Source organism: Myodes glareolus, chromosome 7 (assembly GCF_982192425.1).
Source record: "Myodes glareolus chromosome 7, mMyoGla1.1, whole genome shotgun sequence".
Classification (NCBI taxonomy): domain Eukaryota; kingdom Metazoa; phylum Chordata; class Mammalia; order Rodentia; family Cricetidae; genus Myodes; species Myodes glareolus.
The window spans coordinates 51,806,065-51,830,184 of record NC_142032.1 but is presented as its reverse complement, the minus strand read 5'-3'; the positions used below and the strand labels follow the sequence as shown (position 1 = coordinate 51,830,184).

The 24,120-nt window shown below is 47.8% G+C and overlaps 1 long non-coding RNA gene across 1 annotated transcript in view; it reads left to right on the top strand.

Moving 5' to 3' along the window:
* LOC148121413 (uncharacterized) overlaps nucleotides 1–18,406 on the top strand; it is a 43,843-nt gene extending 25,437 nt beyond the window's left edge. Inside the window, exon 2 of the long non-coding RNA XR_015738376.1 lies at nucleotides 17,500–18,406. This is a non-coding gene — a long non-coding RNA (uncharacterized LOC148121413). The remainder of the gene's footprint in view (nucleotides 1–17,499) is intronic.
* Nucleotides 18,407–24,120: the final 5,714 nt, after the last annotated feature.

The following is a 24,120-nucleotide window of genomic DNA, read 5'->3' as shown; positions in this document are numbered from 1 at the left end:
GAGCACGCTGCTGACTGAGGCATCGCCTGGTCACCGTCCTTATTGTTTCAAAATGGAGTTTATTTTTATCACCCAAACCGAGGACAGGTTGAGCTGGTCTGGACTCGCATTGTGTGACAGCCATCCCTCCTAGCAGTTCCCCTCACTCATGGAAGCAAAGCAGCAGGAAGCGACGTGGACCCACCCCGACCACCTTTGTCTCAGGTCAGATGTGAATAAAGGGGGTCCAGTTCCCTCTTCCTCCCAGATCTCAGCCCTGTGAGTCATGGTGCGTCATCCTTCTTGGATACATATTTCCCTTGCAGAAGCTCAATACCCTGTTGCTCTGGGCTGAGAAACTTGAGTACCGAATGACTGTGTCCCAAACAGGATGGTGCTCTGAGTGTCTGGTAAAGTACCTGGGAGTTTTCTTTGTTCCCAACGGGGTCGGAGGTTGAGCTGTGGGGGCCTTTCAGTGATGTTATGGTCATATATAGTAGCGATCCGGAATCTGTCAGCCCTGACGAATCACCCGCCTTTGAACTAAAGATTAAAAAAAGACAAAAGCTCTCTGTGGTCGCAACCAAGATGTGATGATAGACCGAGCCCCGAGAGTCTCAGCCAGCCCACTGGCACGTTCTGAGGGTACTGTGAAACTCAGCTCAGCCACCCCTCGTCATAAGAGAACAAGCAAGTGGGGGTACGAAAGGGAGACCGGCGGGTTCTGTTTCTCACTGGCTGTGCAAACAGGCGCTTGCCGGAAGCTGTACAGTGGGAGCAAAGTCTTATGAGTCTGTTAAGTCCTTTCTGGGAATGATGGTGTGTGTGTGTGTGTGTGTGTTGGTTTTTGTTTTCTATTTTTCCATTTTCTCATTTTCCATGACTCTTAACATATTTATTACCTGGGACTTTTTTGGGTGGGATTCTGACGGAATGTTAGCGTATTCAGTAGTTCTGGTGGGAGTTGGAGGTTGGCAATGGGGTAAATCTGAAACTTGCCCCAAATTTGCATTCTACTCATCAGTACAAATTCCATACATCTTCAACGTTTGTTTAAAGAAGTACATGGTATAGGGCTGATAAGATGGCTCAGTCAGTAAAGGCGCTTGCAGCCAAGACTGAAGATCTGAGTTCAGTCCCCAAGACACATGGTGAAAAGAAAGAGCTGACTCTTGTAGGTTGTTCCATAATCTCCACACACTAAATAGATAGGTGGATAGATGATAGATAGATAGACAGATAGATAGATAGATAGATAGATCGATGTGCAGGTAGGTAGATAGATGATAGATAGATACATGTAGGTGGATAGATAATAGATATAAGTAGGTAGGTAGATGATAGATAGATAGATAGATAGATAGATAGATAGATGTGCAGTTAGGTAGGTAGATAGATGATAGATAGATAGATAGATAGATAGATAGATATGCTGGTAGGTAGATAGATGATAGATAGATAGATAGATAGATAGATAGATAGATAGATAGATAGATAGATAGAATAAATGTACAGGTAGGTAGATAGATGATAGATAAATAGATATAGGTAGGTAGATAGATGATAGATGGATGGATGGATAGATAGATAGATAGATAGATAGATAGATAGATAGATAGATAGATAGATAGATGTCAGGTAGGTAGATAGATGATAGATATAAGTAGGTAGATGATAGATCGATAGATAGATAGACAGACAGACAGACAGACAGATAGATAGATAGATGTAATTTTTAGAGTGATATGTGTGGCAAGGCTGTAGGTCTTAGAGTTAACCTGGCTCTTCACAGGCAGCTAGGTTAGATGACCTACTTGACCTGATCCCTCACCTTTGATCATGCGCCTGTGTTCTGGGATGGTGGGGAAAGAAGTGAGGGGAGAGCGTGATGACAGGTCCGGCCAGAAGGACCATGGAGCTAGAGAAGGTCGGTCTCAGGGTGACTTACCAGCACAAGCCTTGCCTTCTCTGGGTTGTGTACATGTCTGTTCTTTGAAAGAGCTCACCCAGAGGGAGGTGAATCTCTGTGGGTTCGAGGCCAGCCTGGTCTATAGGGTGAGCTCCAGGACAGCCAGGGCTACACAGAAAAACAAAACAAAACAAAAAAGAAAGAAAGAAAGAAAAGAAAAGACAGAGTTCACTCACCTGTTTCAACCGCACCTATAAGCTTTATATTAGTCCCTGCTCACGTATCATAAAAAACCAAGACCTGGCTTTGAACATTGTTAAAATGCAGGCTTTACCTGCTAATGCCCAGATAGTGACATCTGTCCATCTTGTTTAAAGATATGACGTATGAACGTATGGCAGCTAGTCTCCCTAAGATCTTCAGATGGGCTACACAGTTCTCCCACTTTGTGGCTCAGTTTCTAACTCAAGGGTGGTCAAGCCCTTTCATTTTGCCATCACCAGAACCAAGGGTCTTGCCCAAACTCAAGTTAGATTCAGATGAGCTCATGAGTCCGTGTTGCTTGGAAATTAAGAAGGCGAATGAAACACTTGCAATTGGATGTACAGTTTTATAGTTAGCCATTAGTTAGTGATCTGGGATCCTCGTAATATCGTTTCTTTGAATATGAGGAGGCTGGGGTCCAAAGAGCCTAGCCAACTTGAGCACTATGTTGGGTGATCCGTCACCTGAAATAGTCTTGACTCATACTGAGTGTCTCGCTATCATTATTAATTCTCTCTAGAATGTCCTGGCTCAGGGCATCCATCACAGGCTGGATCAGAGGTGTGGAATGGATGACCAACCTCAGGCCCCTGTGTGGAGATGCCTTGCTCTAAAGCTCTCTAAGTGCTTTGCAGCCAGCACCATTCCTTGCTAGGCTTTGATGATGAGGCATGGCCTGAGTAACCTAAGCGTGAGTGGCTGGGTGCTGCCAGCCTACTGTTAGCTGGGGAGTATGCTGCGGCCTAGGGCGGCTGGTGCTCTGGCCAGCCAGGCTCTTAGGGGCGGGGGTGGGGAACTTTGTGACTGCTTGTTTCGCTGAGGAGGTGTGTTTGGAGTTGAGTTGCTAGTGGGGTAGGCCGGAGGGAGGCTGTGGGAAAGCCTGGGATCAGGACTAGGTGTTTTCCCAGGGACTATGGAGGTGTAGCCAGGCAACAGAGAGAGGAAGAAGACAAACAAACGGAAGGTAGTCATGCCACAGGGTGCTTCCCAGAAGAGCCAAGACGGGACAAGAGCCTAGATGTGGCCAAGTTGTAGCTCCATGTAACAGTGCTGAACCCCAGTCTGGATTTTTTTAGGTTCTTGGAGTTCTCAACCCCAGCCCTTCTTGAGAATTCTGGGGAAGGGTGTCTACAGGTAAAGAAAACTCTCTCTTTGAGGGTGGACCTCAGACCCTGGGATGGACAGCTGATCAAAGTATTTTCTATTCTGTCCTGCCTGGGCATCAGGGGTGTTGGCTAAGTGGGGAAAAGTACCTTTGGGTTCTTTAGGATCCCAGCTAGAGCTCGCTGGCCAGAACTTGCAGGTCCATAGCTGGAGCTAGGTGGCTAGGGCCATCAGGGACCACCTACCATCCCCTCAGTTTCCCGCTCTGTGCATGAGGCTCTGCATGAGGCTGTGAAAAGTTGTTGTGAGGGTGCTGCTCGTCACACTGCTGGCTCAACTGCACAAACCCAGAGTCAGAGGAAGTGGAGGCTTCATGTCTGTTGTGATCCGTTGGCCAGGCAAAGTAGCGCTTGGTGCTGATCTCAGCCCTCCCTCCAAGTCTCTATCCCTCCCCCTTCCTTTCTTTTATAGATACTGTGAGTTCAAATCCAGGCAAGCTCTACCACTGACCTAGGTCTCCAGCCCTCCACCTGTGTTTCTGTATTTATTTCTGAATTATTTGGGGGTGATGTTTTCAAACTTCTTTACAGGACCTTTTTTTTTTTTTAAATAATTCTGAACAGTTTCTCTATTTCAGGGCCAAAGAATTGTTTCAGTTTTTCTAGTGTGGGGCTAAGGGCCTACATTTTTAGTAATGCTCTTAGTGTAGCCTTATCTGGGTGTTTCTACAACCATGATTGTGTGTGTGTGTGTGTGTGTGTGTGTGTGTGTGTGTGTGTGTAGGAGCAGAACTTCCTTTGCTCCATCCTTCAGCCCAAGTTTTCCCTCCACTTACACTTCTCCGTTGGGTCCTGGTACTTGGGCTTCGCAGAAACAGATGGGGTTTGACTCTTGCTTGATTATTTAGAACTGTGTGATGCAGGAAAAGTTGTTGCATCTCTGAGCCCGTTTCCTTGGACTCGAGGCAGGAGGCACATTGGACTCTGTACACGTCAAATAGTCTTCTGTTTCTCGGTGCTAGACAGGTAGGGCTCTGTGTAAAAGCTCACTCTGCCGTACCCTAGTGCTACTGAAGACAGCTCGGCCACGGGGCAGCTTGAGCCTCAGAGCCCTTTCCCAGGTGCTCTGGAAAACAGCTCTACCCAGGAAGTCTGCATTCGATTCAGTCAAGTGGGGCTTTCTTTTTAGCACATCTTCAAGACTACACAACCCAGTTTCTTGACACTTGTATTGCTTACTTGGAATCGACCACCCCCCTTTCCTATGTGGCGTTGTTTAGGCACTTCTGTTTCTCTTCCCTTGGCTCATGCCACGGGTTCTTCTGTGCTTGGTGTACTGTCCTGGAGGCCATCCTTGCTGTAGTAGCTTTCTCTTTTCTTTTCTCCCCCAACCCTGTGCACCCCACCATCTCTCCCCTGTCTTCATCTCCCTTCGTTTCCTTTTATTAAAAAACAAAGAAAAAGAAGGTCTCATGTAGCCCAGGATAGCCTTGAACTCTGTATGGAGCCAAGGATAACCTTAAATTCCTTCATTATCTTAATTAATTCCTTAGTTACTTGATGAGTACCCCAGCACTTCAGAGGCAGAGGCAAAGGGTCAGAATACTTGGAGCTTTTGTACCACACGACAACAGTGTTGTCCGTTCCCCAGTTGGTGGACAGTTAGGTATTTTTAGTTTGCCCAGCAGGTTCTTTTGCTGGTTGACCTGACTTGAAGTGTCAGGGCCTCTTTCCACGCCCACTCCATGGTCTCCTAAAGCAGCCTCCCTCCCTCCCTCGCCCTTTCCAACAACAATCCGGACAGAATCGTTCTCATTTGGGAGTCTGCTCTCATCCCTCCAACGTCTCTGCCAAGGGACTGCCGCCAGCCAGCCGTGGAAACCAATTTAAATTGAATAGCGGCTTGCTCTCTCCCAAGAGGCAAAGTAATTTTCTGCCATGGCGAGGAGGACAATGATGAGCGGCTTGGGTTTGACCTGGCTCCCCCAGGACGGAGAGCTGGGAGTGCTCAGAACTCCACTGTCTCCGGTGTTAATTAAAGCAGCTCTTAGGTGTGAGGAACTAGAGGGAAGCCAGCCGCCATGGGGCCCAGGGCCTGCACGTTCTGTTCTCTGCTTCCCCTTCCATTGTGTCAGCGAGACTATGCTTGCTGTTCAGGGTGCTCATTGTTAGCAGTGTGCCCTCTGGGACGTCCACCTTCCGTGTGCAGCCCGTATGTCCCTGTCCCTTCTTAGGCTCAGGCCAGGGCTGGGGCCCCACGAGAGTGTACCACTTAACTCCCTGTACCTATGTATGTGGGCGTTTGAGAGTTGATGGAAGACAAGGCTGTCTGTCTCCCCAGGTTTAGAAAGCCCGAGATGGGAAGATGAGACATGCCCAGAGCTACCCCTGGATGGTATCTGGCCCAGGAACAGACGGGAACAGAAACATTAGGTGTGAAGTGACTGAGCCTTTGACCTGCGTGCCGCTCATTCAGAGCAATTGCCTAGGATTTAGGACACTCATTCTCTTTGGGACCCTTGGGGTTGGGGAAGGCATTAGATGGGTTCTGCTGCATCTGCTGGCATCCTAGCTCTGTCACTTATCTCTGGGACCCTGGTCCTTCACTCTGCGGAACCTTGGTGTCCTTTCCCTCCCACGAATGTGTTCTAGGTCTCGTTCATTAGGCATGAGTACCCTGGAATGTGATTTGTGAGGCATAAATCCCCCCTCGCCCATTCCTCCTATTCCTTTCCGGGCCCCAGGAGGTGGTCACTGTCCTTGCCCACAGGATCCAGAAGAAAATACTTCTGTTCAAGCTCTAGGAGTACATATCTCACTGTTTGGTTCCCTCCAGAGGCGAAGCATTCGTTTTAGCTGATGTTCATAAATCAAACGCCGCGATGCTCAGGAAGCCACTTTACAGACACGCTAATGAAGCCGCGTGAAGCTGGACTGGAAACAGCTTTGGAGGGCCCTGCTAACCTGGCTGTGCTTTTATGATGTTGAGAAGAGCAGTTGGCTCTGTTAAAAATAAATGATTCCATTTAGTGGGGATGCCTACTAAACATGGGCTATGACCAGCCTGCTTCATATGAGATAGTAATCACAGTTTTATGTCCTATTTTATTAATTTGAAGAAGAGCTTTCATTAATGTTTTTCTTTGACAGTTTCACACATGTGTATAATGTAATTGGGTTCCTTTCATCTCACCCTCTCTTTTCTTTCCTAAGTCCCTGTCAAGACCCCTCCTCCCTACAAATCCCTTTCCTGAATTTTGTGTCTTTTTGTTTGGTTTTGTGACTCACTGAGTTTAACCTGGGCCGCCTGGGTGACCATGGGTTTGGAATTGTCCACTGGAGCCTGGTTACATCACACATTTCAACTTGTAACTTACTGATTGGTACTTTAACCTATAAAACATTAAATATATATGATTAGATTATATTTTAATTCATAAGATATTAGCTACAGAGGTTTACTTCGGAAAACGAAAGCTTCTGTATAAACTGATGCCATTGAATGGATGCCAGCCGTGGCCAGGCTGTGTGCAGCTTTGCTGTGCCTTTTTGTTTGTGTAAAACAGGGTCTCGTGTAGCCCAGGCTGGCCCCAAATTCTAGATGTAATGGAGTGTGACCTTAGACTTTGATCTTCTTACCTGCTGTCATGTGCCACCACACCTGCTACACAGACCCTCCACCAGCCGGGCCACATCCCCAGCTCATACAGAGTCTGACGTTATAGAGACTTGGCAACAATCCTGTGGAGCAAAGCCCTCTCCTCACTGAGAAGGTTAAGTGACACACCAAGGTCATGCACTCAAGGTCACGTAGCTGGGAGGAGAGGCGGCCATCTGGTATCTGCGACTCTGTTCCCCCACTCGCTCACACTGTTCTGTGGACGTAACTGACTTGCGAATTTGCAGAGTGGGGAGTTAGGATGAGTGATGGCGAAATAAGGCATTTCTGGTCTCGAAATTAGAGAGGAGGTTTATAGGTAATTCCTATGTTCTTGTTCATATGTCTGTGCGTTTTCTAAAATGTCAAAACGTGACTCTGCCGGAGAGGTAGGTTTTTGTTTTGTTTTATTTGCAAAAGATCTTTTTCTTTTATTCTGTCTTTTTTTTTTTATTCAGCAGCCAGAGACCAAGAATCAGGCAGAGAAAAATATTCACATCAGAAAAATTGTATTTTTCATGTATGACTGGAAAGCAGTAGAAACCACAGAAGGGGTGAAACCTGGGGCGCACAGAACGCTCTGGGCAACAGCTCTGGAGAAGGAAGTAGACGGGGCTCCAGGACCAGCTGGTTGTGGTAAATATGTAGGAAGAGAAATGAGCCCTGCAGATTCCAGCTGAAGCCTTGTCCATTGGCAGGCATTGTCCAGTCCCCAGTGGTGCAGAGTGCCCCTTCCCTCCCTGTGGAGGGTAGAACATGTAAAGGGACACCTTTACAATTGGAATTCCTTTTATGAAAGGAAGTTTGCACCCTGCTGTAAGGCAGAGGAGGTTCGACTCAAAGCTGCCCCCATGTCATAGATGCACTGGGGGGCATATCTGAGGTGCTTTCATTGAATACTACATTTAAACCAGGAAAAACATGATTACACTTCTTGCTTTAAATGTACTAGCTGAAAGAACTCAATTTAGAAGATAAAAACGTATGGGTTTAAAATAGCTCACTCCAGGCTTCTCTGTTGGGTACAGACTAATGTGTCACTTAGAAAGGAGCTAAAAGAAAAGGACCAAACAAAGAGCCACTTAGATGAAACTGCCATTGAAAATAGCAGGCTGAGAGCTGGGCTATAGCTCACTAGAAAGAGTGCTTGCTCTGTGCACACAAAGACCTGGATTCACAGCATATCAGCCAAGCTTGGTGGCCACACCTGCCATCTTAGGATGCCAGAGATGGATGCAGGAGTATCCTCAGCTACATAGTGAGTTCCAGGCCAGACTGGGTTACAAAACAAAATAAAGCTCCCACCCCAGTAGCAGGCTAGATGATTACAGATGACAACCAGACATGAGGCAGAATCCAGGGAGGCTATATGGGGAAACAGAGACATTCGGCAGGATGAGGGACTGGGGTCAGGGCAGAATGGTTTGTGGGAGACGAAGAGCTGTGAGTGGTTTCTCTCCCCAGACTCTGATGTTTCATTTATTTTTTAAAACCACTTGTAAGGAGCTCAGTGAGATGGTGGCCCACAGAAAAAAGTGCTATCTGCCAACTCTGATGACCTGTCTTCAATCCGCAGGTCCTAAAAGTTTGTCCTCTGACCTCCACATGTACATCATGAAGCATCTTCCTTCTCCACATGCAGGCGCACGCGCGCGCGCGCGCACACACACACACACACACACACACACACACACACACACAGGAAATAAGAGGAAAAACACCTAGAGGGGCAGGGATAGCATAGCCAGAATCAGCCCATTCATTCTAAGAAAAGAAAAAAAAAAAAAAGAATTCGGCTAAGGTAATATCCTATCACTGTAGAGCAACATCTCTCTACAAAATAAAACAGAAAGGAAGGCAAAGCCTTTTCTCTCCCCGTAGTGAAACCGTGGCGTTTGTATAAAGGAGACGGTTCAGCAAAATGTGCACTGACAGCGTGTGAACAACAGACGGGCTTTGGAAATTTAGACAAAGTGATGGAGCCAGACGGCACCGGCTGTGACTCTGGCTGAGTCCTGTCCATGCTGAGCACTGTCGCAGTAACTTGATAATCATGCCGTTATCCATGCCTGGCATTTGTATGTGACTAACACCCCTCAGCACAGCAGAACGACAGCCACCCAAGGAGGTGGGGAAACAGAAAGAAGGGAAGTAAAACCTCTAGAGGCTTGGGTGGGCTCAGTGATCCTCCACACTTCATGGGATAAGAGAGGGAGGCCAAGTCCCCCTCCAGGTACCAGGGGCATTCGCAGTAAACATCGCCCATGTGATCTCTGCGATTGCTTCTTGGGAGCCATTGCTTCGTGTCGCTGGGCTGGGTGCTGGGGATGATCTGAACATGGACTCATCACAGACAGTGCAGTGTGGGGGACTTCTCCGTCCTGGTCCCAACCAGCTCCACAGCTTTCGCGGAACATGGCCTAAGAGGGAAAGGCTACATGCAGCCAGGCAGGAAATGGACGGTGATCTCTCTTGAAACCAGACTAGCATTTCAAGAAGCAGCATTAGTGAGGGACCCGGAGGTGGGATGCGGCATGGGGCAGAACAGTGCTGAAAGGCTGAAGGAGGAATGGAGTGGAAGAAGAGTGGCCCTTCCCGTTCTGGATGCTCAGGTCAGTGAGGGCAGTGGAGGCAGGGACCAGTGCCGGAGAAGGAGGCAAAGTCAGATGTTTAAGGTCAGAAGGAGGGTGCTGGCTGTGCCCCGTGATGGGAATGTGTGCCTGATTTGACCATCTTCCTTGTGCCCTTAGATTCCTGTAGGTCATGAATGCCAAGTTCTGGATTCACAGAAGCCAGCTTATCATAGATCAGACTGACTTTGTCGCCTTAGGCAAAGGTCTGTTTTAATGGATAGGAATGTGCAATGGGGGTGCTGGGGGACAGCACAGTCAGTAAAGCATTTGTCTTCAAACAAGAGCATCTGAGTTTGATGCCCAGAGCCCAGGTCAAAATGATGATCTATGTTTATAATCCCAGTACTGGGGAAGCGGAGACAGGAGACAGGAAGGGTTACTAGGGCTCACTGGCCAGCTGGCCTAGCCTAATTAGTGAGATCTGAGCCAGTGAGAGGCCCTGCTTCAAAGGAGGCAGACAGCCTTCCTGAGGATGACACCAAGGTTGTCCTCTGACATCCACTTGGTAAGGGGTTGAACATGGGATTGCTTCTGCACTTCCTGGTAGGCAAAGCAAAGAAGTGACCCCAAAGCCTGAGAGCCCTCTCTGCTCTCCTGAAAGGTGGTCTCAGCATCTCCATGAGCAATAAACAACAAGTTTCATGGACCCATTTCTTTGAAAAAAAAAATCTCTCTGTGCCTGGAGCACAGTCTGCCTCAAAGCACAGTCAAATGAAAGCCTCAGAAACGTGTGAATAGATGTAACTTTGTCGTAGCAGGAAATTTCAGCAGACTATGTCTTTCTCTAATTTAAAATCTTCCTCTATTACCCTATGTAATGTGTGTGTGTGTGTGTGTGAGTGTGTGTGTGTGTGTGTGAGTGTGTGTGTGTGTAGGTGCACTTACCCATGTGTGGTGGCCAGGAGTTGATGTAGGTGTCTTCCTTTACACATTTATTCTCTGCCTTGTCTTTAAAGACAGGGTCCCTCACTGAATCTGGAGCTCATCATTTCAGCTAGACTGACTGGCCAGCCTGGGAGCTGCCTGTGCTGGGTTATAGACATGTATCGCCATGCCTGACTTGACACAGGTGCTGGGGATTAGAACTCTGGACCTCATGCTTACACAGCAAGCTCCTTATCTGCGGAGCCATCTTCCCAGCCTTGAACTCCGTTCTCTTGCTTGCTGTTCAGCCTCAGAGGCTCTTTGCTAAGAAGTCAGTGTTCTGAACACTGATGGGGCCTGGCACAGTGTTGACAATAGGTAGTGTGGAGACAGGTGCCCTAGAACCAGTTCAAAGCTTAGGGCACCCTCCGTCTCTCCCTGTCTCTCTGTCTTTGTCTCTCTCTGTCGCTCTCTCTCTCTCTCTCTCTCTCTCTCTCTGTGTGTGTGTGTGTGTGTGCGTGTGCATGTGTTTGTAAAGCAGAGGCTACACAGCTGTGCTTCTGAACACAGGGATGCACCCGGCATGTTTAGGACTCAAGAAGGCACCGGAAACCACCTAGATGCCTTGTAGATGGGGAGCCATTTAAGCCCAAGGGTTGGCACAGCCCAATTTTACAGATCAAGGAGATCTTTAGTTTACTCTCGGTTACGCAAGCACTCCTTCGTATTGCAACACCCACTCCCGTTGTTGGTCGAGGCTCTGATGTGGGAATTAACCGGGTAAGATGATAGAGTACAGACTGGCTCTCCACCCAGGCCACTTATCGATGTCTGTGACCAAGTAAAATACTTCAAATATGGATGGGCGTCAGTGAGAATATTTGTCAGTAAATAATGGGACAGTTGTACAAAATGGAAACTTTTAGTGCGGACCATTAAATAAGAATGAGGGAGATGGGCGGTTATCATGTGTGGGGGGATGTCTACGGAATAGTGACAAGTGAAGAACAGCTTGCAGAATGTGGAGGGAGGGAATGAGGGCAGCAGGGAGGGAGGGAGAGAGAGAATGAGAATATGTAGATATATACACCCACCTGTCATTGTACAAGGTAGGTATCCACGGTGAACTTTTAGATTGTTTTTGCCTTCTCACTTAGATTTCATCAGTGTTAAAGCTTTTAGTTCCTAGACTCTCTCTCTCTCTCTCTCTCTCTCTCTCTCTCGTCTGGGTGTTTTGCCTGCACATATGTATCTGTACCATATATGTGTCTGGTGCCCAAGGAGGCCAGAAGCAGGAGTTAAATCCCCTGGAAGTGGAGTAACAGACATTTGTGAGCTGCTGTGTGTGTACTGGGACTCAAACAGTCCTCTGGAAGAACAGCCGGTGCTCTTATCCACTGATCATCTTTCCAACCCCTAAATTCATTTAAAAAACAAAACAAAAAGCTCATTACTTGGATCATTTAAGATAAGCTACAAGAACTCATCAAGGAAGGCTGGGTGTGGCGACTGACGTCTGCAATCCCAGCATTTGTCAGGTAGATGCAAGAATGGCTGCACAGTGTGAGGCCAGACTGGGCTGCGCAGTGAGAAATGTTTCCCAAGTAATCAAGCAAACAGGCAAGCAAACAAAACAGGTACCAAGGGAACATGGTTGTGGTCTAAAACTTGGAAAATTATTTTTAAAAACTGGAAAGCCAGACCCACATTCTGTACAATTAAGATGCCCTTAAAAATTAGTAAGTAAGAATCCCATCCAGTTCTATGTTGAGAGCCTCATAGGCAACGCTCAGATAAACTTCTTGTCCATTCAGCTGAGGTTTTTTTTTTTTTTTAATGTAACAACCAGAGTTCCCCTTCCCTCCCCTCCTCCCGCTCACCCTCCACCCTGCACCTCCTCCTAACCCACCCCAATCCACTTTTCAGAAGGGGTAATGGGGAGTCAACAAGTTCTGGCACATTCAGTTGAGGCAGGACCCCTCCCACCCCCAACACACACATCAAAACTGGGCAAGGCATCCCACCATATGGAATGGGCTTCAAAAACCCCACCAAGTTTTTAAAGAGCATCATCTTAAAGCTGTATAAAACCTCTCTGCTTTCCATGCTAGAGTGTACTGGATGGCTTTATAGATGCTAGACACCTGGTTTCTTAGCAGTTTCTAAATGTCATTCTCCTGGTGAAACCACACAGGGTAAAGCCAGCTCCTGGAGAAAAATAGAAACGGAACTTAAAATTTGAAGTCACAAAGCAATATGAGCTCAAATTTAAAACCCTCGGTATACGTGTTCCAGCCACTTCAAACAACAGCCCTCTTTCCAACTGCCAGCATGAGAGGGCACCCGTGTTACCCACGCTCATCAGCTAGGGGACTGACTTCTTTTACACCTTTTCTAACTGGGCTGCAGTGTCACTCCCTTGGTGGACTGTTTGCCTAGCGTGCATGATGCCCTGGTTTCTTTCCCAGCACCACGAAAAGAAGTGTGGTGACAGATGCTCAGCAGGTCGGGCCAGGAGGATCAGAAGGTCAAGGTCACCATCAGCTACGGACTGAATTTGAGGGTAGCCTGAACTATGCAAGATCCTGTCTTGAAAACAAAACAAAACAAGCCACAACAACAAAAACGCAACAAAAAGAGGTGGCTCAGCAGTTAAGAAGAGCTCACTGTTCCCACAGAGAACTCAGATTCAATTCCCAGCTCCCACATGGTCTGCTGACCTCCAGAGACTCCTGGATACACATGGTACACAGACACACACAGAGACACACACAGACATATACAGACACACAGACATACACACACACACACACACACACACACACATACACACAGACTAAATAAATATTAAGGCAAGACAAGGACCCTTCCTTCACTAATCATTTAAGCAAGCATCTTTGAGCTTGTCAGGTTGATACTCAGAGGCTGTCCCGGGGAATGATAAATGCTGGAGAGCGTGAGTTCCAAAGCCTGCAGTCACTCCATAAAGACCCAGGGAGCAGAGAGGAGATGTCAAAAGAATGAAGGTACCCTGAATACCAGACCTCAAGGCTCACTGGTCAAAAGCAGCCTTCCGTAACCCAGATAGTTTCGTAGACCATGATGGTGGTGCTGATGGTGCATTTAAATAATTCAAAGTTAACCAAAGATCAATTGGTAAAATTTACCAACGATGTTTGTTTATTGAGTTGGTCTAACTATGTAGCCTAAGACAGCCTTAGAAACAGAATCCTTCAGCCCCGGTCTCCTGAGTCCTGGGATTACAGGCATGCATCACCTTGCCTAGCTCTAAGATTCTGCTAAAAAAACAAGAGAGGCAGGCGAAAGGAGCTTCCACTCCAGGCATTAGGTTTCAGTGCCAGGGCTGGGATGAAACCAGTGGCCCGGGGCTGGCCCTGCACGCATGAGGCTCTGGGCTCCATCCTCAGGGCTGTGGTGCTATAGGCGGTGTTTATCTGAGTCAAGGCAAGCTCCAAAAGAAAAATGAAATAGATATTAAAATTCTGCAAACCACGAGCGATCTGAGCAAACGTTTCAGCTGTCTGATAAGAAAGAACAATAGGAAAAAGGGTTAGCGCCTTATCTGCGCTCGCTCTTTTAACCTTCGCTCAGAGCAGATGGGAGTGGGCACTGCCGTGAATGTCGGGGGTTCAAAACCACGTGCACCCTTGAAAGACAAGCACCTCGGGGCAGATAAAAATGTAAGCAGTTTCCAAAGGAAAGGATTAGAAATAGAAAAAAATAACCTCCCACCCGAAGAATTTACTCAGTAGTGAAAAATATTTTTCCCTTTTTAATTATTTCAAAATTTTAGAACAACCAACATAGTATCATATTTCTTTAATTCCTTCAATTAATATGGTGAATTTAACTTAACAACTAGGGAAGCAGAGGCAGGAGCACATGGTGGAAGGAGAGACCCAACTTCCACAAGCTGTCTTCTGACCTCCATGTGTGCACCACGGCCCATGCGCGTCCAATGCCCCCATAAAATAAATAATAATATTCTGTTGACAAATGATGAAAACTCTCAGTATTTTTCAAGACTGTATGTGTTTCAAGCAGTCGGTGTTCATATCGCAGCGTGTGTCGGGTTGAAGGGCTGAACGCATTTGAGGCATTTTGGAAGAGTGAATTATGTATTGTTAGCTTTGAGAAGGAATGTCTTATTTCTGTTTTTTTTTCCAAGTTTTTATTTTTATTTGACTTTTCAAGACAAGGTGTCAAGTAGCCTAGGTTGTTCTCAAAGTTACTATGCAACCAAGGTTGACTTTGAACTTTTTGATCCTCCTGCCTCCACCACCAGAGTGCTGGATTTACAGCCTACACTGCTATGCCTGGTTTAAGTGGTGCTGGGGGTGGAACCCAGGGCTTCTTTAGGCAGGCTAGGCAACATCCTACCTTTGAACTGCATCCTCAGCCCCACTTACCTTTCTAACTTAATTTTTAAATATTACCGTGACAGGTCCTGTGCCTGAAAATAAGGAGGGTGTTTTAGGAAGTGACAATAACCCATTAAAAAAAAGTGCATTGCATCTCATTAGCCACCATTAAGCACACAAACACCCGGCAAACAATGCCAGGGAATTTCACACCTTGATGATTAGGATCTGGAGCCCTAATTTGATTCTTTTCAGTATCTTCTATATATACAGTAGCTTTTTTATAGCCAGGTGTGGCAGTGCATGCTTTTAAACCCAGTCACGGGGAGGTAGAGACAAGCAGATCTCTGTGAGTTTGAAAGTAAGTCTGATCTACGTAGCAAGTTCCCTGCCAGACAGGGGCTACACAGTGAGACCTTGTATATGTGTGTGTGTGTGTGTATAACACTTACATATAAAGACACTTATAAATAACACATATATAAACACTTATATATACACTATATATATATATATATATTTATAAACACACACACACACATATATAACATTTATAAAATATCTTTACCACCCCAAGGCTCAATGTGTCTTCCTTCAACCTCTTCACACTTTTAAGTGAAGTGGTTCTAAATTACAAGCTACGGTTGCAGGGGAGGGGGTGGTGGTGCAATGAATGATCACAGTTTGACCCAGTGGTTCTCAACCCTCTTAATGCTGCCAAACTTTACTGAAGTTCCTCATGTTGTGGCGACTCCTCCCAACCTTACAATTATTTTCATTGCTACTTCATAACTGTAATTTTGTTGCTGTTATAAATCGTAATGTCAATATCTGATACACAGGATATTGGCTATTTGGCCCCTGTGAAAGGGTCATGACTCCTAGGTTGAGAACAGCTGGTTTAACCTCGTGTCCAGACAGGTATGCTGCATGTGACTGCTGCAAGCAAAACCAGAAACTGCACGTTGAGCACGCAGCTAACTGTAATGTGCTCCCACTCCGGGAAAGCTTCAGCAGTGTCTTTTCCTTTCCCCCGGCCCTCTGGCCCCCGACAGGTTTTCTCAGTGTAGCCCTGGCTGTCCCGGAACTCGCTCTATAGACCAGGCTGGCTCCGAACTCAGAGATCAACCTGCCTCTGCCTCCCTAGTACTGGAATTAAAGGTGTGTACCACCACCTGACCTCATTTTTCTTTTGTAACAACACAATATATTTTTAAAGGTACATATGTAACCAAACAAAAAAAGTACAGAAAAAATGTAAGCACAAAGCTGAATTTATTACATAATTATTTCCTCTCGATGTCTTTTTTACTTGTCTTTTGACTTTTTAAATTGTTTTTAAAAATTAAAATGTATTTTATTTTTATTTGACATCATCTACACAATATATCTTGATCTCATCCACCCATAGGTCCCCTATCCCGCCCTCCCAGGTACCCCCAGCATGTCAGCACACCCTCCCCTGTTCACGTCCTTTTGGAATGCTGCCGGATCTTATGCAGGCAGCTGCGGCAGCGTTGAGCGGTGCATGCAATGGCTGTCACCAGAAGACAGCATTCACCGCTTTCCTCCCTGTCTTCCAGCTCTCGCATCCTTCCTTCCCTCTTTGGCAATGAACCTGAATCTCCAGGGAGGGGTTGATATCTACGTCCTGTTTGCAGCATTTTGACCAGTTCTGAGCCTCTGTGTTGGCTGCTGCCCACCACAGAGAGAAGCTTCTCTGGGCAGGGTGAGGACATCACCAATCTACAGGCATAAATTAAGTCAGTTAGAAGGCAGTTTGACGGCATGTCTGTTTAGCAAGGCAGTGACAGTAGGTTCTCCCTAGGATTGGTAGTTTCTCATGTGGTGAAAACATTTTTTCTATATCGCATTTACCCAAGAGAAACAAAATCTCAGGTCCTACAGGCTAGAAGTAGGTGTCGAATCCCCTGAAGTTGGACCTACATGTGGCTGTGAGTCTCCCAATGTGAGTGCTGGGAACATCGCTTAGATTCTCTAGACCAGAGGGTGCTCATGACCACCGAACCACCCCAACCCTCATTTGCTTAAGTGGATGCCTTTTATTGCATATAAGTTACATGTCAGCCAAGTGGATTTTTAAAGTTTTTCCCAGTGTAGGGCCAGTTACATCATTAAGATGGTGGTAGAGCAAGAAATGCAGCAGCCAGGAAACAAGGGGTCGAGTGAAGCAGTCTGCACAGGTCTGTGCCCATGCTGGCCCCGGTGCTGTATGCTGGTCCTGGTACCTCGTGTGTGTGTGTGTGTGTGTGTGTGTGTGTGTGTGTGTGTGTGTGACAGACAGACAGACAGAGAGAGTTCACTTGACATAATGCAGTTTTTCTATCCATGCTTAGCTTACCTCATTTTTTAGCTTGATGATGGTATGCTGGGTCCCCTCTCCAAGCGAGTGAGTCAGGCTCCCTACCTATAACTCCTCACAGAGTGTTTCATGGAGGTCATGACACCCCAATTAACCCATCTCCCCATCAAACTTTAGGATGTTTTCTGCTTTGCACGTGTGTCAACACTCACCCTCCCACACAGCCTCCCTCTCAAAAACCTGAAAAGAAATAAAGATGGATGCTCCGTAAGGAGCTCAAGGACAGGGGAGTGCGCGACGTGCTGGCGAAGGGGGAGGCGTCACAGTTCTGTCCCACTAAGTTTATTCTAAAATAATGATGTAAGTGTTCTTTTCAAATTTCAGTCTTGAAAATATGATACTGGGCGCGAGTTATGAATCACATCCTGCTCCCACAAACCTTTGACAAGATGAGACTCTGTAGAAAACAGCTTCCCAGCACGAGGGCCCGTGTGCTGCTTGCTGTCTGTCATTCTCGGACGCCCTGTGCCAGGAGCAGCTTCCCTCATTCGTAAGGCGGGAAAAGAGGACTGATGGTCGCATCCAAGTGATTCGAAATTCATATTTTTTAGGAGTCTTAGATGAACTGGGTTAGAGACAGCGTTATTGCGTGGACTTCAGTAGCGGCTTTTTATGGTACAAGGGCCAAATGGACTGTCGGCCTCAGTGCTGGTGCAGCCATCAGATCCTAAGGTCATGTGGCCCTGCTCCTGGCCAATGGCTCAATCTGGAAAATTACATCGTTTGGACAACGTGGTCTCTGTTTCAGCTCTAAGAATTTAAGAACGCCGAGAAAGCAATTCATGCTTAGATATGTATGACTGGTACCTGCCAGGAGAAGCCGTCTTTTTAAATGACTGTTGAGACAGCAGGCATCTTAATGAAGAAGGACCAGGGGCTAATGGCAGCTCCATAAGTGGTGTGGTTGGCTGTGGACCTTTTGGGGAAGGAGCTCTTCCTGGCGGAACAGACAAAGTTTGTATCAATCCATCTGTTCACTCACAAACACCCTGCAGTGTTCTAGATGCCTTTCATGGCCCCTTCCTAAGTCACAAACTTCCTGGGCCTGTGGAAGCCTCAGGCAAGGCCAGGCAAAGCAAACTGGAAGAATGCTATACCCATGCCAGTCCCACCCTGGTGGGTGCTTGAGGACTGTGGTGGCACATATCTTTGACACCCATTCTGTGGTCAACTTGGGCAGTCTAATGAGACTCTGTCTCCAAAAACATAAAAATTTTAAAAATTAAGAAAAGGCTATGTTTGTCTGGCATGGGCGGGGCCGTGGGTTCATCCTCACCATTGCAAGACAAAAGCTCATCTACAAATCAGATTGGCCTCTGGATGGCCGGTTTGGGGCCTGAGAGAGGGGAGGGGAACGTCTCATCTCCAAAGTTAGGCAGAGTCTTGGACTTTGCCAGCCATCCATGGGCCTCCCTCAGTCCTGCATTTAGTGAGAGGAGAGGGTTATGTGTGCAAGGGCCAGTCCTTACAGCACTGCTTTGCTCTGGTTTGGGCATCTTGGCCATGGATTCTGGTGATGCTGAGTTGAAGTTAGGTCAGGTAGTTATAAAGCCCCGATGGAGCTCCTCCTTCTGTCATGCCTGAAAGTGAGGGCTGGACCACCTGGATTGTGTGCCAATGAGCACTCTTCCCTTGACTGCATTAGATGCTGCCAAAGGTCCTTTGTAATTCCCCACCCCCAAGGAAGCCTCTCAGACCGGAGGTGTACCTACAGATCCAGATCCTGGGGAGGGGGCGGCTGTGGAGATGGCGGCGATGATAAACTCGTTGCACACACATAAAGCTTTGCTTTCTGGTTTGTGTGTGGGTGCTGTCCTAGTGGAGGAAAATCAGATGTCCTTGAATGGATGGAGCAGAGTCTAGCCCCACCCTTGGTGCCGGAAGAGAGGCTAACGGTGAGAGAGAAGAAATCTCACAAACAGTGTGGGCTGGGTTTGAGTCTTCCTGGGGCCAGTAACTATGACTGTCACTGTTACATGAGAAAAAGGAGCAAGTGAGGGGCAGGAAGGATGAGGAGCCCTTGGACATGAGCAGATTATATATTGACAAACGGAATGAAAACCATGAAGAATGTGAGAGCGGGGTGGGGGCTTCCCTTCTGAATGAGAATAAAAACCATTTCTCAGCTGAATATGGTGGTGCAGGCCTGTCATCCCAGCTCTTAGTAGGCCAAGCCAGGAAGATGATGAGTTAGAAGTTAGCCTGGGATGAATAGCGAGATCCTGTCCCCTTCCCCCATCTCCCTCTGCCTTTGGGATAGCAGATTATGATGCCCACACTGCTCCTTTGGGATAGCAGCTTACGATGCCCTCACTGCTCCTTTGGGATAGCAGCTTACGATGCCCACACCGCTCCTTTGGGATAGTAGCTTACGATGCCCACACCGCTCCTTTGGGATAGTAGCTTACGATGCCCACACTGCTCCTTTGGGATAGTAGCTTACGATGCCCACACTGCTCCTTTGGGATAGTAGCTTACGATGCCCACACTGCTCCTTTGGGATAGTAGCTTACGATGCCCACACCGCTCCTTTGGGATAGTAGCTTACGATGCCCACACTGCTCCTTTGGGATAGTAGCTTACGATGCCCACACTGCTCCTTTGGGATAGTAGCTTACGATGCCCACACTGCTCCTTTGGGATAGTAGCTTACGATGCCCACACTGCTCCTTTGGGATAGTAGCTTACGATGCCCACACCGCTCCTTTGGGATAGTAGCTTACGATGCCCACTCTGCTCCTTTGGGATAGTAGCTTACGATGCCCTCACTGCTCCTTTGGGATAGTAGCTTACGATGCCCACACCACTCCTTTGGGATAGTAGCTTACGATGCCCACACCGCTCCTTTGGGATAGTAGCTTACGATGCCCACTCTGCTCCTTTGGGATAGTAGCTTACGATGCCCACACCACTCCTTTGGGATAGTAGCTTACGATGCCCACACCGCTCCTTTGGGATAGTAGCTTACGATGCCCACACCGCTCCTTTGGGATAGTAGCTTACGATGCCCACACCGCTCCTTTGGGATAGTAGCTTACGATGCCCACTCTGCTCCTTTGGGATAGTAGCTTACGATGCCCACACCACTCCTTTGGGATAGTAGCTTACGATGCCCACACCGCTCCTTTGGGATAGTAGCTTACGATGCCCACACCGCTCCTTTGGGATAGTAGCTTACGATGCCCACACCGCTCCTTTGGGATAGTAGCTTACGATGCCCACACCGCTCCTTTGGGATAGTAGCTTACGATGCCCACACCGCTCCTTTGGGATAGTAGCTTACGATGCCCACACCGCTCCTTTGGGATAGTAGCTTACGATGCCCACACCGCTCCTTTGGGATAGTAGCTTACGATGCCCACTCTGCTCCTTTGGGATAGTAGCTTACGATGCCCACACCGCTCCTTTGGGATAGTAGCTTACGATGCCCACACCGCTCCTTTGGGATAGTAGCTTACGATGCCCACACCGCTCCTTTGGGATAGTAGCTTACGATGCCCACACCGCTCCTTTGGGATAGTAGCTTACGATGCCCACACCGCTCCTTTGGGATAGTAGCTTACGATGCCCACACCGCTCCTTTGGGATAGTAGCTTACGTTGCCCACACCGCTCCTTTGGGATAGTAGCTTACGATGCCCACACTGCTCCTTTGGGATAGTAGCTTACGATGCCCACACCGCTCCTTTGGGATAGTAGCTTATGATGCCCACACCACTCCTTTGGGGTAGTAGCTTACGATGCCCACACCGCTCCTTTGAAGCATCACTTCTAATTACTTTTCACTGGTTCATCTTGCTTAGTTAAAAGGTGATGAACTCGGGGACCCTCGTGTCCAGGCAGGCCACTCCTAGCCCTGGTGTGGCCTGAGCACCTACAGGCTGAAAGACACCCTGGTGATCCAGCAAACTAAGAAGGGGGCAAGGAGGTGATGGGGGGGCGGTGACACCGGGTTCTTATTTTAAATTGGGGCAGGAATGAAGGATGGCAGTGACACCCATCTGCAACTTTTGAGAAACCTTTGTGGGACACAGATGTTCAGGTGGAAGGGCAGCCTATTTATAGAAACACACGTCAAAGGAAGAAACAAAACCAACAGAGAGAGACAATTAACCCAAGAGCTGCCCTGACTGCACCTACGGTGGGATCCATGCCTTGGAGGAGGACCAGATGACCCTGGGCAGCCCCACATGGAGACTTGTCTGGGTTCTCTATCCCATCCCTTCCCTGTGGGTGATGAGGGTGCCTCAGGGCTGAATGTGGGCGATCTTCTGAGAGTCCACTGAGTGAGGCTGGCCGCGGGCTCATGCTCAGCTTTCATTGAGTGGGGTCAGCAGCACCATGAGAGCGTTCCTCTGCTCCAGCCACCAGAATTAGCTCCATCTGTGTCTCCATTTGTCCTCAGAGCAGGGCTCTCCAGATGCAGTTAGGAAGGTGGGCGGCAGGCCTCAGTGTAGACGCCCTTTCATCTGCAGATGTGGGCGACTCAGATACAGCCCCTGTAGAGCTGCTGTTCTGCCTGTCTCCCCTTCACAGGGGACTGTGCTCTGAGGGGCAGATCTCATCCGTCCAGGCCGACCCCAAGACCATGCACTTGGTGTTCCACGAAGATCGCTCAACCTTGGGAGCAGCTGAGGACTTAGCACCCCGTGTCACCTCTCCAAGATAGTAAACATTCATAAAGCGCTAGATTGCTTTGTAAGACATTTTGATAGATGTTGGGAACGGGACAGAAAAGATAAACAAACCAACAGGAAGCTCAGGCTTTGCTTCTCAAAAGTCTATTCATCTTTTTTCTTCTTGTTTTTTGAGACAGGGTCTCACTATACAGCTCAGGCAGGCCTCCAGCTCATTGTCTCCTTATCTCAGCCTCCTGAGTGCTGGGGTTGTAGGTTGGCACTACCATGCCCAGCAATACTTTATAATCTGAATGAAGGAAATATGGAAATATAATACAAAGTAACACGCTGGATGGAATGACTGGTTGGATGGATGGCGGTGGCAGGAGTCAGGCTTCCCACTCTTGGCATGGGAGAAGGTTACAAATGGAAGAGAAGGCTAGAGACACATGCGCTGTTGTGCTGGATTAGCACGGGGCAGCAGTGTGCATTTAGTGTGGAGCTGCAGATGGAGATGTACGAACGTGTTTATGGATTTGCGCATACACCCAAGGAGGTGCATGCACATGGATGTGTGTATGTGCACACGCACACACATACTTTTGGTCAGTTGACATGGCTTAGACAATTTCGTCCTAGTGAACATCGAGCCTGCAGAACCCAGACCTTGTTTTCTATAGTTTGCCAGGAAAAGGAAGCAGGCTTCCCTGGAGAAGTGGCCAGTTCTAACGCTGGGACGTCTTTCAATTGTCCTGTTGTAGCAAAATACATGTAACATAAAACCTGCCACTCTTTGGACAGAGTCTCACGCGGTAACCCAGGCTTGTTGGGAGCATAGCACGGAAGGTCCTTGAGCCCACAGCTCTCCAGAGAAACCAGGAATGTTAAGCACACAGGACTGTCTTTCCTATGGGAAAGATGAAACACTTGTCCTTCCATCCAGAAAGCTGGAGACTGGAAGTGATTAATAGCCTGGTGATCTGTGTCATCTGTAGGGCCAGGTCACATCAAACTCCTAGAACCAGGACCAGAAGTCACCAATCATCTAAATGACCCTTACAACCAGGGGCTCCCCGAGTCCCACAACCAGGACCAGAGGTGGGTATTAGTTCAAATGATCTCTACGCTATCTGGATGACTAGGACCAGACCAGACTCTTCCTTAGGCCCTTAATCTAATAAGGGTAGCCTAACTCTAGAACCCAAATAGCCTGTACCCTGAGTTGAGTTTTAATTATGCTTCCTTATGCACCAAGGATTGTACAATACCAGGAAACTTACCCCCCCTTCCTAATTGTAATGGTCTTAAATATGCTAGGAATGAACCACTTGATACCAGACTCTTTACAATTCTTGATCCAGGTTGATGAAGTCAGTCTGAGCAGAGTTTTCATTCTCATCTCTTCCCAGTTCACATCTCTGTCTGATACCTGCAGAGACCCCTCACAGGCTGGCCTTAGACTTCTGTCTGTCCTCTGCCTCGGCCTCCCAAGTGCTGGTGGTACAACCATCAGAGCTGACCAAAATCTAACGCCTTAAAATACTAATTTTGAAACACATTTCTTTTGTGTTGGGGGCAGGCTTGTGTCACGGTGCTGGTGTGAGGGTCAGAGGATAACTGGCGGGAATCAGTTCTCTCCTCCCCCACGTGGTTCTGAGGATCCAGCGCAGGCAGTGAGGCCTGGCAACAAGCGTCTTTCCTCATGGAGCCAGCTCACTGGCCCAGCCTTCCCTTGCTAAGTGTGTAGTTCAGTGAGGTTAAAGACGCTTGCAATCGCCTGCAATCGCCACCGCCACTCATCTGTGTGTCTGGGGAACGGAAACCATGTCTGTTAATCAGTTTGCCCCCTACACCCTGGCAATCCCTCCATGCCACCAGCCACGGCACCTGCCTCTGGACCCTCTCTCTTCTCTTAAGGTCTTACCTTAAGACCCCTTAGGCATTTGCCTTTTCCTGCCGCTCCCATTTCTCCTATAGTGACTTCTTCCAGGTTCCCACAATTGAACCATTCATTCAAATCCCCTTTCCTTTGAAAGCCAGAAGTATTTTATAGGGCCTGAGCCATAAGCGTTCAAAGAAACCTGCACAGCGTGTGAAACCGTCCGAAGCAGCAAAGGGAATACTCTGAGCCTTTGTGCAGCAGCTCTGTTTCCTGCAGATGCACACGGAATGGAATCTTTGCTGTGCGCTGTGAACAGCTAGTTCCTCCCAGAGTGTTCCAAGCAAACAGGACGGGAAAACCATAGCTTCACAGTGGAGAAAGCCGACCAAGGCAACTCAGGCAGGCACACAAGGTCAGCATCTGCCATGGCGACTGACTGTGTGTG